The sequence below is a fragment of the Schistocerca nitens genome, chromosome 2 (genome assembly GCF_023898315.1).
Source record: "Schistocerca nitens isolate TAMUIC-IGC-003100 chromosome 2, iqSchNite1.1, whole genome shotgun sequence".
NCBI classification, from domain to species: Eukaryota; Metazoa; Arthropoda; class Insecta; order Orthoptera; family Acrididae; genus Schistocerca; species Schistocerca nitens.
Genome location: NC_064615.1, coordinates 5,331,925 through 5,346,816, shown reverse-complemented (window position 1 = coordinate 5,346,816; position 14,892 = coordinate 5,331,925). Strand labels below are relative to the sequence as shown.

At 45.0% G+C, this 14,892-nt stretch overlaps 1 protein-coding gene across 1 annotated transcript in view; it reads left to right on the top strand.

Moving 5' to 3' along the window:
- The window catches only part of LOC126237541 (transcriptional regulator ovo), an 864,856-nt gene that overhangs the window by 652,004 nt on the left and 197,960 nt on the right, over window positions 1–14,892 (top strand).

Sequence of the window (14,892 nt, the reverse complement as noted above, 5' to 3'; positions counted from 1 at the left end):
TAGCACGTGTGTAAGGAATGGAGTAAATATCCAGGTCAACCGCAACGTGTATTTGTAGAAAACGAACCTGAAGATGGTGTGAGCCCACAAAGCAGCTGTGGCAGACGTTATTTTTCATGACTTGGGTGTGACAGAAATGGAGTAACTAGCAGGGGCAACTGAAAGGACGTTAAATGGAGAGGAATTATTTGTAACGAGAGAGAGCCTGTTATCTAAATAGCTGTGGCACCGATAGTTTTTGTTTTAGAGCCGGCTACTTCGATCGCGTAGACTGTACTGCCTACACAGATTCTTTTTTTTCTAATCGAATTTTTATGTTGTTCACAAATTGCAACACCTTCGAAACTTTTCAAGCTAATTAAGGCCATAGAAACGTGGTCTTTTCCGAACGTGCTTCTGACCAAAAAGCGATTCTGCTAGCTGAAGTCCAAGGTGTTTCTTAATCATGCCTTCTGCGTTCTTGTGGTGATATTTCCACTGAAACTTTCATCTCTAAACACATTTCTTTGTCTCTAATGCAAATGTATCATAGTCATGCAGGTGCCAAGCGACCATTATTGATGGTTGTGGTCGAACATCCGAGGGGGGGGGGGGGGTGGAGCATACAGGCTACCTGTGTCGCAATAGTAAGTCAAACATCAGGTAGGGAATGACTATATTGGTCAAATGATGCGTTTCGGAATTTATCCATCATCAGATATCCAGCAGCGATCGATGGCGTTTCCAGTTGTATACGAAAGAAACATTTGTAGAGTTTCGAAAAATCCTTTCGTAAATGACACCCATAGCATGAGATGAACACCCTCTCCAAATTTCAGGTTTGAGATGGGCGACGATGAGGCAGTCCGTCAGCCAGGACATTGTCTTTTACAAGTGTATGGATTTTCTACCGCCACCTAGCTCGAGTTAAGTGATATTTTTAGTCGTATTTAGGGACACAGTTCTACGGGATTTGTGAAATAATTTGTTTGTTCCTGGTATCGTTTTACAGTGTTTTGGACAACCGTTGCATAACTTTGGTCTCTTCTTCGATATATTATTTAGAGTCTTTAGTGTACAGTCTTTAGCTGCTGTTTCATATTGTGTGTATATCTGTTAACTGTCCATATATTTTTGAGGATCACTTATGTTTCTTCCCGGCATTTCTTTCACGTATAACGCACTCATTACTTATTTTCGTTTATTTATTTATTTTATACTTGCATATATTTATAAATATTTTTATGTTATGCACAGTTAATGTCCAAAAAATAATTTTCTTTTAAACTAATTTCCACTGTCGATTGGCAATGGTTCTTCTTACTTAGCAAAGCACGATCGTCACAAAACTTGGTGTGTTGAGAAAGGTTGACTATTGAGTTCCTGTGAAGTCTAATGCTGTATATTATTGTATTTCATCTTCTAATAAAACAAGATTGCAGCCTGTGTCACGTGAGATATGGAGCTGCGTGGATTAGTACAATTTCACATTAATTTGCCTTTCGTCACAAACATGCATTTGCAGTGCAACCCAACCACTCTGTGGGCAAGTAGCTAGTTCCTAACCGCAATTGTGCGCCCAAGAAAACATTTGACGCGTTGTTTTCAGGAGTTCATGCTCCCTAAACCTGGTAGTTTTTTTTCTTACCGGTAACGACCACAACTACCATCGCACCTCGTAATTCTCAAGCATTTATTTATATATAGACAGCAAAAAATTGCTGCAATTTTGGGTGATAGAGAGTTCGTAACTGTACAACGAGCCATAAGACAACCAATACTTAATGCTGTGTGTAATTTATTTCTTTGGAGAATAAGGCACTATGCGTTTCGACCCCCCGCCACTCGTTAGACAAACGTTCAGAGAATAATGATGTAGTACGTATTGTGATGGTTGCTTTATGATGAACCGAGGCTCGAAACGCATAGCGATAAGTTTTATACAGTAATAAATTACAAAGTACGCACAGCATAAAACAAGACTTGTTTCATGGGTGGTAAAAACTTAAGTACCAAACTCTTTTCGACATCTACAAAATCATTTGGCCGGTGTGTCTTCCTCTATGAAAACACACTTTATAACGTTTTTTATCTTCTCAGAGTTAGTGGTTCAAATGTTGAATCTGTAATGTGTCCCTTTTCCTGTAAATAGTTGTACATGTCTAAGTAGAAATATTTAAAATGTTAGATGGCAGTTATGGTAACGGACACCACACTTGGCGCCTGCTTAAACGGTTCGTGTAGATTATAATGCAGCAGGATCAGGAACACCTGGTAGGCTTGCCGATCAGATCGTTTTACAGAGATTACACGTGGGATGCTTCTCGATGGACATTTAATAGCGGGTTCGGGGCTTACGGCATTAACTGCATTCCTGTACAATGGACCATGGAAGCTCCTCAGACCTTCTGAAAACAAAGGGCTGCCATCAGCTGTTAGCTGACGATCCCCACCGAGATTGGAGCTGTTCCACACTGGCGAAGCATCTTTTCCTTGCTAACAACGTTCTGAAAATTCCACCCTAGCCAGTAGTTTGCAGTCTGCGCTTTAGTTTTGACGTCACCTTAGGTTGTGCTCCTAAACAGATTACGGGGGGTTGGAGTGCTTGGCAGCAGGCGGAAGTTCTTCCCCGCCTATCTGCACGGCGATGGGCTAGAGACCGATAATTACGGTTTATCATGGCGGACGTAGGAGATCCGATCTGTGATTTACGTCTCTTTCACAGATAAGTCTGGGACAGAGAGCTCGCAGCTCAGCCGGATGTGGGCTATTGAGCTTCCGGTGCTGGCGGCTGTGCATAATTCTCCAGACGTCACAACAACCAGGAGTGCAAGTCATATGTTTATGTAGCCTTTGACGACGACATTATCAGGTTTCTCCCCCTTCCTCCAGTAGACTTCTCTTTGTGGTCGACGACTTGTCCCACTCTCGCTAGGTGATCAAACGTGTAACTTAAGTCATCTGGACGGGAAGAATTATCGCATTCTCGCTACAGGTTTATAACTCGCGCCTACAGTCTCGAACCGAGCGACCGCTACGGTCGCAGGTTCGAATCCTGCCTCGGGCATGGCTGTGTGTGATGTCCTTAGGTTAGTTAGGTTTAATTAGTTCTAAGTTCTAGGTGACTGATGACCTCAGAAGTTAAGTCGCATAGTGCTCAGGGCCATTTGTAACTCGCGCCCATTTCAGACAACACCGTCTTTTGCTACCTTTCGACGTAATACGTGTACAGCGAAGGCAAGCACTTTTTGTTACCGTTCCCTAATCCGAGCTTGTGCTCCGTCTCTAATGACCTTGTTGTCGACGGGACGTTAGACACTAATTTCCTCCTCCTCCCGGGTTGGGGATTTCTTCCGCCCGGGCACAGACTGTTTGTGTTGTCCACATCATTTCACCATCATTCGTGAAAGTGGCGAGCTTAGACTGTGTATAGATTGGGAATTGGTATGGCTGTTGATATACACGCAGTTGAGCGCCCCAGAAACCAAAGTTCATCATCATCATGATCATGCACTTCCTCCACTCGTAATTACAAAAGAGTGCAAGAGAATGGATGGACGGAATTAGATCCCAAAGTCGCCAACTTTCATCTGTTGCAGGATGATAGAACACATTTTAAACGTTCCTGGAAAAATGTATTTGATTTACTTTTAATTCGAGTGTGTTATTATGTTTACAAATGAACTTGAGAATGAGCAAAGCTCGAGACAAGGTAAGTGCTCAGTAAAGCTCGATTTTTAAAATATTCGCCCGGACAACCGCACATCTTAAAGCGCCGCTTGCGGGAGGAAAGTAATAGCTCCAGATCGAATCCTCCGGTTTCTCAACTTCCACTGCGTGAATATCAGGCTGTAGCCCAAGTCCCACCTCAGGTTCACGATTCGCAAATGTTTATAAAACTTTTTCCGGTTTTGGGGTACACATAATCCGTCCCGGGGGGGGGGGGGGGGGCGTCCGGCCATCGCTTAAAATTAACCATGCCAAACCCGTCAATAACCGCGCCGCTGCGACACAAAGGCACGAGAAAAAAGTGCGTATTAAAATTATACGGAAGAGAAGTGTCTGTTGTTTTAAAAGTACGATACAATGTTCTTCGGACATGCGTGCGTATGCGAAGGAACACAGCAGCACAGGTTTTAATAACACTGGCACTGTCATTTCGTATTTATTCGCCAACACCAGGCCCTCGACACTCAATAAAGTTACCTTCGTGGACGGGAACATACTTGATGTACAAATGCACACTGTGACACAAGGACGACGACGTACAGAAGTCTGTCTGTGATTCATGCACGGATATCCGAAGTCGTTAATGCGACCGTTCGCAAAAACCGGGAAATCTGGGCTCCAGTCACGGTCTGGCACAAATTCTCACTGCTCTCATTCCAATACACAGCCGATGGTGGATCATATTCTCATCCGCGAATACATTTCCCGTATTTAAAATAATACCAGGTGTACCGGTATGAAATGAGCGTTAAGATACAAATGTGTCGATAGGGAACATTTGTTGTGAACGAGCCTTAATTTTTTTTTTGTTTGGTCGGTATGGCATCTCTCAAAGATATTTAGTATACATGAAGTCATGGAACAGACAACATCATATGGATTCATCGTGTTAACAATGTCGAATTTTGTACCAGAAAGTGATGATTTGCGGAAAGCATTAATTTTTTGTTTTCGTTTGAAAAAAAGTGCTGCAGAGTCGCATCGAATGCTTGTCGAGGCATATGGTGATCATGCTCTATCAGAAGCAACATGCAAAAGATGGTTTCAACGGTTCAGAAATAATGATTTTGATGTAAGAAATGAAGAACGTGGAAGACCAAAAAAAGTTCGAAGACGCCGAATTGCAAGCAATATTGGATGAAGATGATACTTTGAGTAAGAAGCAAATGACAGCAATGCTAAATGTTGCAGAACAAACAATTTCTGACCGTTTGAAAACTATGGGAAAGATCCAAAAGTGTGGAAAATGGGTGCCACATGAATTGAATGAAAGACGATGGAAAACCGAAAAACCATTTGTCAAATTTTGCTTCAAAAACATGAAAGAAAATCAATTTTGCATCGAATTGTTACTGGCGATGAAAAATGGATTTATTTTAAGAATCCTAAACGGGAAAAATCATGGATTAATCCGGAACAACCATCAACATCGACTGCAAAACGAGATCGATTGGGCAAGAAGACAATGCTCTGGTTTTGGTGGGATCAGAAAGGTGCGCTGTATTATGAGCTTCTAAAATCCGGTGAAACTGTGAATACTAATGGCTACAGAGAACAAATGATCAATTTGAACTATGCACTGATTGAAAAAAGACCAGAATGGGCCAGAAGACATGGCAAAAGTAATTTTTTTTACACGACAATGCACCTGCACACATGGCAAAACTGGTTCAGGATACAATCAAAACTCATGGCTGGAAGCTGCTCCAGTGGTCTCGCGGTTGTAGGCGCGCAGTCCGGAACCGTGTGACTGCTACGGTCGCAGGTTCGAATCCTGCCTCGGGCATGGATGTGTGTGATGTCCTTAGGTTAGTTAGGTTTAAGTAGTTCTAAGTTCTAGGGGACTAATGACCTCAGCAGTTGAGTCCCATAGTGCTCAGAGCCATTTGAACCATTTTTTTGAAGCTGCTCCCCACCCGCCGTATTTACCAGACTTGTCCCCTACCGACTACCATTTGTTTTCATTAATGGGACACGCATTGGCTGAGGAACACTTCGATTGCTACGAAGAAGTCGAAAATTGGGTGTCTGATTGGTTTGCTTCTAAAGACGAATATTTCTATAGGTGTGGTGTCCACAAATTGCCAGAAAGGTGGTCAAAATGGATAGAAAGCAATGGTCAGTACTTTGAATAAGATGTTTTTACTTTTCAATTCAAAATTAGTGTTTCATTTTCACAAAAAAAAAACGCTCATTTCATACCGGTACACCTGGTAGCTAAGTGCGAACGATCTTTTCTTCCAGTTCATCGAGACTTTCGTAGCCTCGCAGAAGAAATCAGTTCAGGTAGAATGGAAACAGCATTCGCTTCCGGTGTATGGGAACAGTAGAAGACATTCCCCGAAGCTTAAATGTTGTAGCAGTGGCAGTCCGTTATCCTGCCTTTACAATCGCTATTCTTAGCATCTTGATAATCTCTTCCAAGAAAATAGCTCTCTCTTTCTCTCTCTCTCTCCCTCTCTCTGTCTCTAAAGTGTAGGCTTATAAGCACTCTCTTACTCAAACGTACTGGAAGAGAGACAGAGAGAGACAATGCCTAATCGCCAAGTCTGCGTAACGAAAGCGGCATCGGAGGGCAGGACGCGGTTGTTAAAATGCCGTAAGAAAGCATTCGCTGCGGGAATGCAAATGGCGGCCCGCAGGCCGGCAACACTTGCCGGTGTTTTATGGAGTTTCCGAGCAAACAATAAGCGGCTGTGGCTTTTATTACCGATCGGTCGCGGCGCGTCTGCCCGTAATGGGGCGGCCGGCCCCTCGAGATGGCGGCGGCCGGCGGCCCACACTTACCACACTTACCGCCCGGAGACCACGGCTTCCGCCGCGGGAGACGACCGCTTGCAATGCAGGCCTGGAAAAAAAAAATTAAAAAAGAAGCAGTGAGGGCGGCTGTAGCCGCAACACTGATGACAGGTTATTAAAGTCGGTTGCAACTTTGCGGATCCATCTCGCCAAATTACGGAACGATGTCAGAGCTTGCGACCACGCTAAGTTAATAGTAGCGAGAGTAAGACGCAAAAAGTAGTTACTTGTGAGAAGCTGTGACACCAAACAGTGACCATTACTCCCGCCTGAGCAAGTCTTCGAGGGGCGGTCTATAAGAAGTTCACTACTCGCCATTAAAATTGCTACACCATCGAGATGACGTACTACAGACGCGAAGTTTAACCGACAGGAAGAAGATGCTGTGATATGCAAATGATTAGCTTTTCAGAGCATTCACACAGGGTTGGCGCCGGTGGCGACACCTACAACGTGCTGACATGAGGAAAGTATCCGACCGGTTTCTCATACACAAACAGCAGTTGACCGGCGTTGCCTGGTGAAACTTTGTCGTGATGGCTCGTGTAAGGAGGAGAAATGCGTACCATCACGTTTCCGACGTTGATAAAGGTCGGATTGTAGCCTATCGCGATTGCGTTTTATCGTATCACGACGGTGGTCGAGATCCAATGACTGTTAGCAGAATATGGAATCGGTGGGTTCAGGCGGGTAATACGGAACGCCGTGCTGCATCCCAACGGCCTCGTATCACTAGCAGTCGAGATGACAGGCATCTTATGCGCATGGCTGTAACGGATCGTGCAGCCACATTTCGATCCCTGAGTCAACAGATGGGGACGTTTTCAAGACAACAACCATCTGCACGAACAGTTCGACGACGTTTGCAGCAGCATGGACTATCAGCTCGGAGACCGTGGCTGCGGTTACCCTTGACGCTGCATGGCAGGCAGGAGCGCCTGCGATGGTGTACTCGAAGACGAACCTTGGTGCACGAATGGCAAGACGTCATTTTTTCGGATGAATCGAGGTTCTGGTTACAGCATCATGATGGTCGCATCCGTGTTTGGCGACATCGCGGTGAACGCACATTGGAAGCGTGTATTCGTCATCGCCATACTGGTGTATCACCCGGCGTGATGGTATGGGGTGCCATTGGTTACACGTCTCGGACACCTTTTGTTCGCATTGACGGCACTTTGAACAGTGGACGTTACATTTCAGATATGTTACGACCCGTGGCTCTACCCTTCATTCGATCCCTGCGAAACCCTACATTTCAGCAGGATAATGCACGACCGCATGTTGCAGGTCCTGTACGGGCCTTTCTGGATACAGAAAATGTTCTACTGCTGCCCTGGCCAGCACATTCTCCAGATCTCTCACCAACTGAAAACGTCTGGTCAATGGTGACCGAGCAACTGCCTCGTCACAATAGACCAGTCACTACTTATGATGAACTGTGGTATCGTGTTGAAGCAGCATGGACAGCTGTACCTGTGCACGCCATCCAAGCTCTGTTCGACTCAATGCCCAGGCGTATCAAGCCGTTCTTACGGCCAGAGGTGGTTGTTCTGGGTAATGATTTCTCAGGATCTATGCACCCAAATTGCGTGAAAATTTATCACGTGTCAGTTCTAGTATAATATATTTGTCCAATGAATACCCTTGCATTTCTTCTTGGTGTAGCAATTTTAATGGCCAGTAGTGTAATCCAGCGATTTCTTTTCTTTTTCTTTTTTTTGAGAGCAGCTTGGTTTTATTCAAGATTTCAGTAGAGCATATTATTCCCCAGTCTTTTGGCTACAAAACCGTATCTTTTTTTTTTTTCAACAAAATCTCCGTTCAGTGGAGCGGCTTTACACCACCTTACTGGGAGTGTATGTATGCCCGCCCTCATGGTGGCAGTCTGCTGGTCGACGTCGCAGGCAATGGGTTGCTGCATCAATATCCTCCCCGCCACACACTTACGGCTTGCCGCAGAGCGCATCCTTCATTCGGCCAAACAGATGGAAACCGTTATCTGCGGTCTTGTGTTAGGTGCAGAGGAAACCCGGCGGGCACACACCTCTGGACGAGTGTGTGAGCAGCAGACGTCCACTTGCACAGCCAGCTATCTGGTCGTGATCCGTCCATCACCTCGCGTCCCCACTTTCCAACACTGCAGGAGTTACGGCTGGCCGGAACGCGGGAAAACGGCCACGTTTGCGCGACCTTGTTATAATGATGACAGACTCGTAGCCCAATGACTTACGGTGCTTTTGTTCACTGCCAGGACTCCGTAGACATCCTGCAAGCGCCAGTGAATATCTTGGAGGCTCCGGGTTTTCATCAAAAGAAACTCAGTGACGGCTCTCTGCTTGGAACACACCTCCGTGACGGACGCCATTTTCACACTTCCGTTACGGACGCCATTTTCAAGGCTACGTACAGCTTCGCCACCTACCATAACTTAATGAAACTATAGTGACAGAAGCGAGAATATTTCACGATGCCCAAGAAAAAATGTGTTGCATTATTTATTGAACGCACTTCGTAGTCACCGTAAATTTCAGTTTGTTCGTTAGAACTAACTTGACTACAGCGAGATCTTGTTGGTTAAGTTGCAGTGCCACTAAGCTGGCGGCGTAATTGTTGAAGGTCAGATGACGATGAAAGAATTCAGAAAATAAAAGCAAACACCACGGGATTTCGGTTAACTCCTAACTCCTACTAACATATTCCTTCAGTGGACTAACAGGTAACAAGGCAGACAGTTGAGTTACGGCGCAAGACATCACCTGCTAAAACCTTAAGTATTCTCTTACGAAACAAGTGGCCAGCCAGTTAAGGATCGACTCCACGCATGGTCACGGTGGGGAGGACAGGAAAAGGGTCGAGTGAAAACTTTTTAGGAAGATAAACAAGCAGTAGCTATAAAATTTCTAATGTTTGTGGTTAATTGTTAATAATTTCCTTGTTGGTATGAACAGGGTGTCCCAGGAGGAATGGTCAATATTAAGTGATATGTGAGGAATGATCATTCGAAGCAAAAAATCTGGTAAACATGGGCTCTAAAATGCATACCTTAAGTGCATTGGCCACTTCTTCATCTTAAATAATATGAGACAAATCTCTTTTACTGCAGCCTCTTTGCTTTCCATATTTTGGGAGGAGGCAGTATGGACCAAAATAAGAAAAAATGTCTAGTAAAAATGGGCTCTAAAGTCCATAACTCAATAGCTACGAGCAGATGTTTGTCTTTGCTATGTGAAACACAACTCAGCGACTGCACAAGTGCTAGTAGATCCAAAGGTACACCTTTTAGAGCCCATGTTTTCTGAACATTTTTTCTTGTCATGTCCATACTACCTCCTCTCAAAATACGGAAAGCGAAGAGCGTGCAGTAGCAGGGGTTTGTTTCACATGAAGAAGTGCTCAGGGCTCCTACGATACGAGTATGTATCTTAGAGGCCATGTTTTGCAGGCTTTTTTGCTTCGAATGAATGTTCCTGTCAAATCCGGTTCTCCATGAGAGAAGATGTTGGTGCTGGTTGTACTTTCTTGCACCAGAAGTACTTCGCAAGTAAAGTGAGAACTTTGGCGGATGGTGTGTGGAGCAGTGGTGACGTGGTTGGCCGGCAATGGAGTTACGCATGTTATAAGAGGATTCGTGTTGAACGTGAAGGCGTGGTTATTGGAGTAACTGAGAATCTCAGACCGAGATTAGGACACGACGATATTGCTTATTTAGTATGAAGCTAATGTAGCAGCGAGTGGATATTTCCAAAGTAAATTTAGTCCGGAGAAGTTCAGGGAGCGGGTGTGGAACAGTGAGATAGGTGATCTGCGATGGAGTTGCGGATATAACTTGGTTTGAGAGAAGAGGCGGTATTAGAGTTGCGTTCTACCAAAACAACGTTTCGCTAGTTTCGGTGTAATACATAAATGGCGTAGTATTACCGGTAATACTAGCAGCGTTTGCAGGGAAAGAAACGTAATTGAATGTATGTGAGATAAACTGGGAGCCGACGACTCTCTTTGGTTTTTCTTTGTTTATTTGTTTTGCATATAGTTAGAACAGCACATCGGTCAGTGTTAGTCCATTGCGTATTTTATGTCCTTATAAAATACAAATTGCATTTTGTAAAATTAATTGATCCGCATAACTTCTTACGCTTTTGTGTAATCAAATTAATTACTTTTGATGCAAGTACCGTTTACATATTCAAATCACAGATGTAGCCAAACATCTATATAATTATTGTGGTTATCTCGTACTCAATGGAACATTCTTTGTCATGAACAAAGGCGGAAGTTTCCTGTTATTATAGATAAACGCGGATGGTTTATGAATAGGAGAAACATGTTTTCTATAAACTGGACGAAGTATTGAAGTGATTTTTGATATGGTTTCGTTTTGCGTTTATTTATTTATTTATTTATTTTTTTACTTTACCTTCTGTCAGCAAATCGCATTTCTAGCACTATATGATTTATTTTTATTTTTTTTATTTTTACTACAACAGCCCCCTCTGTTTCACGTTACAGATCAACAATTTACGAATAAAAAAGGAATTAAACATTGACAGATTCAATTTTGTTATAAACACTGTTTACTTTTAAGTAACAGGTTACGCGCCCCTTTATACAACCTCACCCAGTTTCTAGACGGTTCAGCGTTTCCAGTTTCTGGGGCAGTATAATGAGGGACTGATCATATACGCAAAGAAAGCGATCCAAATGAGGTAACGCCCGATAGGTATGCAACACACGAAACGTATGGGTAACGTGGTTACGACCTTAACTGACCAATGCTAATATGAAAAGTACCGTAGTCTGCACTTATTTACGATAGTGTATAGTAGCTTACGGTAGTTTTACAACTCTAGGCAGTATGTATCTATTCCGGTTAAGGTTATTTGGGATGGAAGCGTGGGGGAGTAGCTCTGAAATGGGTAATAGAAGGAAACACCTATTGTAGTTGGTGAGATATGTAATTAATAGGATGGGCCTTTCTACCTGACAGTTGGGAGTCAGTCTTTAGCTTGGAGAGGCAGAGAGGAAGGCGCATGTGTGTTTGGGGTGACGTATCTGAATGGATGTTCTACACTTAGGCGACAAAAGGCATGGGATAACGACAGGCGTATATACAGACGGTGGCAGTATCGCATACACAAGGTGTAAAAGGGCAGCGTGTTGGTGGAGCTGTCATTTGTTCCCAGGTGATTCGTGTGAAAAGGTTTCCCACGTGATTATGGACCCACGACTAGGATTAACAGTCTTTAAAGCTGGAATGGTAGTTAGAGCTAGACGCATGGGACATTGAGTTTCGGAAATTGTTAGGGTAGCAGAGGTTGAAAATACCGCTACAGCCGTAAAGTTCTTTTATTATCACGCGACCGGTTTCGGGCTCTTATAGCCCATCTTCAGGTGTCGTAACTTGGTGCACTCGGGGGTCACAGCACCAAGTTACGAGATCTGAAGATGGGCGTATAAGAGACCGAAACCGGTCGCATAATAATAGAAGAACTTTTCAACTGTAGTGGTATTTACAGCCTCCGGTACAATGCTCAGTTGAGGATGTTCCTCCAGCAGGATTGTTTGTTAATTGTTTCATTCAATATTCCGAGATCCACAGTATCAAGGATGTGCCGAGAATGCCAGATTTCAGAGATTACCTCTCACCACAGACAACGCAGTGGCCGACAGTATTCACTTAACGACCGAGAGCAGCGGCGTTTGCCTAGAGTTGTCAGTCGCAGAAATCAGTGAGGAACGTATGACGAGCTGAGCCTGTAGGACAGTGCAATGAACTTTGGCATTAATGGGCTGTGGTAGCAGACGACCAACGCGAGCGCCGCTGCTAACAGCAGTGACTGTATCGATTGGACCCAAGACGACTGGAATACCATTGCTTGGTCAAATGAATCCAGATTTCAGGCGGCAACAGCTGACCGTACGGTTCGAGTTTGGCGCAGACCCCACGAAGCCGAGGATCCGAGTTGTCAACGAGGCAGTGTGTGTAAGCTGCTGGTGGGTCCACAGCGGCGTGGGCTGTGTTCACATCGAATGGACTGGGCTCTCTGGCCCGGCTGAAGCGACCATTGACTCGAAATGGTTGTATTGGGCTGCTGAGAGACTATTTGCGCCCATTCGTAGACTTCATGTTTCCAAAGAACGATGGATGTCATTACACCACGTGACCGGGCCACAGTCGTTCGCAATTGGTTTGAAGAACTTTCTGGACAATTCGAGCGAATGATTTGGCCACCCGAATCTCCAGGCATGGGACATATTGGAGAGGTCAGTTGGTGCAGTAAATACTGCTCCCGCAACATTTTCGCAATTATGGACGGACGCCCTTGCCGCAGTGGATACGCCGGTTCCCGTCAGATCACCGAAGTTAAGCGCCGTCGGGCGTGGTCGGCACTTGGATGGGTGACCATCCAGGCCGCCGTGCGCTGTTGCCATTTTTCGGCGTGCACTCAGCCTCGTGATGCCAATTGAGGAGCTACTCGACCGAATAGTAGCGGCTTCGCTCAAGAATACCATCATAACGACCGGGAGAGCGGTGTGCTGACCCCATGCCCCTCCTATCCGCATCCTCGACTGAGGATGACACGGCGGTCGGATGGTGCCGGTAGGCCACTCGTGGCCTGAAGACGGAGTGCTTTTATGGACGGCTGTAGAGGCAGCGTGGCTCAGTATTTCTGCAGGGGACTTGCAACTACTTGAGAAATCTATGCCTGGTCGAGTTGCTGCACTGTGTCGGGTAGAAGATCCGACGCGATATTAGAACGTATTCCACGACTTTTGTCACCTTGCATGGGGGCTTAATTAATATATAATGAAAATAATTTTAATTTTTTGCTTTAGTAGCTGACTGTTCGATTACGAAGTCTCGTAACGGTTGGCCCTGACTAGTATTATTACGCAATCTGACTGCTAGAACAACAACAAAGAATGAAATGGAAATTTTCATTAACACAATTAATTAATTAAGTCCCCAGCAACTATAAAACCTACGAAACCAAAGCACAAGTGTAACTGTTCTGCGTGTGGAAGTATAACTCAACGTACGCATCTGGCACGGTTCTTCTTCAATAACACAAGAAATTTTAAATATCATTTATACTGAATTAATTAAAGAAAATAAAAATACCATAATTACTCAAGAAAACCAGAATTACACTCTAATACAAGAACACAAGCCAGATGCTTTGTTGACTGAACCTGTAATGACGCATTATTTAAAACATGGAAATAATGAAAAATAAATCAAGTTTCGTTACCTTCATATATTGACCAAAATCACTCTAATCATTACAATATATCTCCACACCGACTCGCTATTACCACATCTCAACAAGAACTTTTCAGTATCACATCTCAGCAAGCACTCTCTACTAGCACATCTGAACACGAACTGACTACTACGAGTCCTGGACAAGCACTGCCCACTACGAGTTCTCAATAATCACTGCCAGTGGAGGCGGCGGAACAATGCTCTCTAGCGATCTCTGGCACTGTGGCTCAGTGTAGCCACCTTTCAACCTCTCTGTGTAGTGCACGGATTTCGACCCAGTCCCGCAAACAGGTAATCAGAGTTTTAACCGTTCGTCCAGTGGTGAGACAGGGCAGTGCTGGGAACGTTGTAGTCGGCGTTCTGGAGCGGCTGTTACACGGCGGCAGGAGCGGAGAGCCTCGGCTCCGGCTGCAGCTTCGATTGGAAGAACCGGCGCAGGTGCGGCGGCCTGCCGGTAGCCGGTGGTAGCCGGTGGCTGGTGACGGCGGCGGCTCCTCGCCCCGGGGGACGGCTCAGAGGCGTAACGCGGAACCGCGCCGAGTCACCAACCAACCTGTCGCAAGCCTGCAGCAGTCCACCGTGGGGTCCGGCGCTGCCGCGCCCCGCAAATTGCACACGCCGAGCTGTAAACCCCCGCTGCGCCGCGGTAATTACGCACCGGAGCGCGAGTCTCTTCTGATTTATGTCTCCTTTTATCGCTACCGGCATTTTCGTGAGCACGCAAACGCTGGAAGTAAGACCAATTTGTCACTCTGTATTTGGGGCCTGTATAAATGCAGTCTCCGCGTGGACTGGAACGTCAGGATTTTATAATCGCCTGTGATGAAACTTGATTGCGGTCAAATGCTACTGCGCGAAAATTGATTTACGTAATACCGTCGCAGGGGAACAGCTGCATATAGCTGGAAGTTGAATGACTTAGTGATCTGTTTGGATTCGAGACATACGCTGATGACAGAGAAGGCCGAACGGAGAGACAACGTTAAATTGGTAACTTACATGACAACTTTATGAAGAAATCTAGGTTTCTTACAGTAGTTCTAAAATGTTTCTTTGTTATTTCAGAGTCTCGTGTGTGGACGAAAATATCTGAGGCCACAATTCTTTTCGTTATCTGC